This window comes from Arachis stenosperma, chromosome 3 (assembly GCF_014773155.1).
Source record: "Arachis stenosperma cultivar V10309 chromosome 3, arast.V10309.gnm1.PFL2, whole genome shotgun sequence".
In the NCBI taxonomy this organism is placed as follows: Eukaryota; Viridiplantae; Streptophyta; class Magnoliopsida; order Fabales; family Fabaceae; genus Arachis; species Arachis stenosperma.
The window spans coordinates 95,540,629-95,544,899 of NC_080379.1; the positions used below are offsets into that span (position 1 = coordinate 95,540,629).

Sequence of the window (4,271 nt, forward strand, 5' to 3'; positions counted from 1 at the left end):
GAGTCGACATTTTGTTCTGAGCCAATATGGCATTCAGAGCATCAATTTCAAGAACTCCCTTCCTTTGAGGCATCCCATTACTCACGGAATTCCTCTCAGAAGTATACATGAATTGGTTATTTACAACTATATCAATGAGTTCTTGAGCTTCTATAGGCGTTTTCTTTAGGTGAATGGATCCACCTGCAGAATGGTCCAGTGACATCTTAGAGAATTCAGATAGACCATAATAGAATATATCCAAAGTGGTCCATTCAGAAAGCATGTCAGAAGGACACCTTTTGGTCATTTGCTTGTATCTTTCACAAGCTTCATAGAGGGATTCACCATCTTTTTGTTTGAAGGTTTGAACATCCACTCTAAGCTTGCTCAGCTTTTGAGGAGGAAAGAACTTAGCCAAGAAGGCCGCGACCAGCTTATCCCATGAGTCCAGGCTATCTTTAGGTTGTGAATCCAACCATATTCTAGCTCTGTCTCTTACAGCAAAGGGGAAAAGCATGAGCCTGTAGACTTCAGGATCTACTCCATTAGTCTTAACAGTCTCACAAATCTGCAAGAACTCAGTTAAAAACTGGTAGGGATCTCCTGATGGAAGTCCATGGAACTAGCAGTTCTGTTGCAGTGGAGCAACTAGTTGAGGTTTCAGCTCAAAATTGTTTGCTCCAACGGCAGGGATTGAGATGCTTCTTCCATCAAATTTGGAAGTAAGTGTAGTATAGTCACCAAGCATCCTCCTTGCATTATTATTTTCGGCTACCATCTTCTCTTCCTTTTCAAAAATTTCTGTAAGGTTGTCTCTGGACTGTTGTAATTTAGCTTCTCTTAGTTTCCCCTTCAGAGTCCTTTCAGGTTCAAGATCTGCCTCAACAAGAATATTCTTGTCCTTGCTCCTGCTCATATGAAAAAGAAGGGAACAGAAAATAATAATAGGGATCCTCTTTACCACAGTATATAGATTTCTTTATGTTAGTAGAAGAAGAAAGGAATAGAAGAAGGAAAAGGTAAGAATCCAAACACAAGGGTAAAGATAGGTTCAGATTCTTTGAGATGAAGAAAAGTGTTAGTAAATAAATAAATAAATAGAAGGAGATGAGAGGGAGAGAATTCGAAAATTAATTTTGAAAAAGGGTTAGTAATTTTCGAAAATTAAAAGAAGAATTAAAATTAAAAATTAAAATTTAAAATAATTAGTTAATTAAAAGAATTTTGAAAAAGAGGGAGGTAATTTTCAAAAATTAGAGAGATAAAATTAGTTAGGTGGTTTTGAAAAAGATAAAAAAAATAAACAAAAGTTAATTAGTTAGTTGAAAAAGATTTGAAAATCAATTTTGAAAAGATAAGAAGTTGGAAAAAGACATTTTAAAATCAAATTTTTGAACAAGATAAAATTTTGAAAATGATATGATTGAAAAAGATATTTTGAAAAAGATTTGATTTTTAAAATTAAAATTAAAATTTGATTACTTGACTAAGAAGAAACTAAAAAATATGATTCTAGAATTTAAAGATTGAACCTTTCTTAACAAGAAAGTAACAAACTTCAAATTTTTGAATCAATCACATTAATTTTTAGTAAAGTTTTCGAAATTTTGAAATAAAGATAAGAAAAAGATTTTGAAAAAAAATATTTTTAAATATTTTCGAAAATTAATAAGAAAATGAAAAAGATTTGATTTTCGAAAAAGATTTTGAAAAGATAAGAATTTTTTAAATTTGAAAATTTGACTTGACTTGTAAGAAATAGCTAAGTTTTTTAAAATTTTTGACTAAGTCAACTCAAATTTTCGAAATTTTGAGAAAAATAAGAAAAGGATATTTTATTTTGATTTTTGAATTTTTAATGATGAGAGAGAAAAACAACAAAAATGACTCACAACATGAAAATTGTGAATCAAAACACATGATGTATGCAAGAACACTATGAATGTCAAGATGAACACCAAGAACACTTTGAAGATCATGATGAACATCAAGAACATATTTTTGAAAAAATTTTGATGCAAAGAAAACATGCAAGACACCAAACTTAAAAATCTTTCATGTTTAGACACTATGAATGCAAAAATGCACATGAAAAACATCATACAACACAAAACAAGAAAATTTAAAGATCAAACAAGAAGACTTACCAAGAACAACTTGAAGATCATGAAGAATACTATGAATGCATGAATTTTCGAAAAATGCAAGAACAAGATGAATATGCAATTGACACCAAATTAAAACATGACACAAGACTCAAACAAGAATCACAAAATATTTTTGGTTTTTATGATTTTATGAATTTTTTGTATTTTTTTTAGTTTTTTCGAAAAACATATAGGAAAAAGAAAATAAGAAATTCAAAATTTTCAATAAGAATTCGAGGAATCTTTCAATGTTAGACTAAAGCTCCAATCCAAGGGTTGGACATGACTTAATAGCCAGCCAGTTTAGGATATAAAATCAGGCATGCAACAGCTGATACTTCATCCAACTCCATATACATGCCTTTTATGTTGACAAGTAGAAGCCTCAATCCAAAAGAATTTGGATATGGCTTTACAGCCAGCCAGGCTTCAAAATGTTACCATGAAACTCTAGAATTTATTCTTAAAAATTTTGAATAATTTTCGAAAACAAATGAAAAAAAAATTTTAAATAAAACAAAAAAAATTACATAATCTGAGCAACAAGATGAACCGTCAGTTGTCCAAACTCGAACAATCCCCGGCAACGGCGCCAAAAATTTGGTGGGCGGAATTGTGATCTCTAATAATGGCATTCAACTTGGCATGCGTGTTTATAACTCAGCACTTTCTTCATAACTTCGCACAACTAACCAGCAAGTGCACTGGGTCGTCCAAGTAATAAACCTTACGTGAGTAAGGGTCGATCCCACGAAGATTGTTGGTATGAAGCAAGCTATGGTCATCTTGTAGATCTCAGTTAGGCGGATAATAAATGGTTATAGGGTTTTCGAATAATAATATTAAATAGACAGAAAATAAAGATAGAAATACTTATGTAAATCATTGGTAAGAATTTCATATAAGTGTATGGAGATGTTGTGCTCCTTTTGGATCTCTGTAACATACTGCTTTCATACTTTCAATCCTTCTTACTCCTTTCCATGGCAAGCTATATGTAGGGCATCACCGTTGTCAATGGCTACATTCCATCCTCTCAGTGAAAAAGAACCAAATGCTCTGTCACGGCACGGCTAATCATCTGTTGGTTCTCGATCATGTCGGAATAGAATCCATTGATTCTTTTGCGTTTGTCAACATGCCCAACAATCGTGAGTTTGAAGCTCATCGCAGTCATTCAATTCCTGAATCCTACTCGAAATACCACAAACAAGGTTTAGACTTTCCGGATTCTCATGAATACCGCCATCAATTCTAGCTTATACCACGAAGATTCTGATTAAGGAATCCAAGAGATATGCGCCTGGTCTAAGGTAGAACGAAAGTGGTTGTCAGTCACGCGTTCATAGGTGAGAATGATGATGAGTGTCACGAATCATCACATTCATCATGTTGAAGTGCAACGAATCTTAGAATAGGAATAAACTGAATTGAATAGAAATTAGTAGTAATTGCATTAAAACTCGAGGTACAGCAGAGCTCCACACCCTTAATCTATGGTGTGTAGAAACTCTACCGTTGAAAATACATAAGTGATGAAGGTCCAAGCATGGCTGAATGGCTAGCCCCCAAAATGTGATCACAGGATCAAAAATACAATCCAGGATGTCTAATACAATAATAAAATGTCTTATTTATACTAGACTAGCTACTAGGGTTTATAGAAGTAAGTAATTGATGCAGAAATCCACTTCCGGAGCCCACTTGGTGTGTGCTTAGGCTGAGCTTGAGCTTTACACGTGCAGAGGCTTCTTTTGGAGTTGAACACCAAATTATAACGTGTTTTTGGCATTCAACTCTGGTTTGTGACGTGTTTCTGGCGTTTGACTCCAGAATGCAGCATGGAACTGGCGTTGAGCGCCAGTTTATGTCATCTAATCTCAAATAAAGTATGAACTATTATATATTGTTGGAAAGCTCTGGATGTCTACTTTCTAACGTTGTTGAGAGCGCGCAATTTGGAGTTCTGTAGCTCTAGAAAATTCATTTCGAGTGCAGGGAGGTCAGAATCCAACAGCATCAGCAGTCCTTTGTCAGCCTTCTTATCAGAGTTTTGCTCAGGTCCCTCAATTTCAGCCAGAAAATACCTGAAATCACAGAAAAACACACAAACTCATAGTAAAGTCCAGAAATGTGAATTTA

General features: G+C 33.9%; 1 non-coding gene across 1 annotated transcript; it reads left to right on the forward strand.

Annotated features, from left to right (window-relative positions):
* Positions 1-259: 259 nt before the first annotated feature.
* LOC130972087 (small nucleolar RNA R71) lies at positions 260-367 on the forward strand. The gene has a single exon (XR_009083286.1). It is a non-coding gene; the product is annotated as a small nucleolar RNA R71 (small nucleolar RNA).
* The last annotated feature ends 3,904 nt before the right edge of the window (positions 368-4,271 follow it).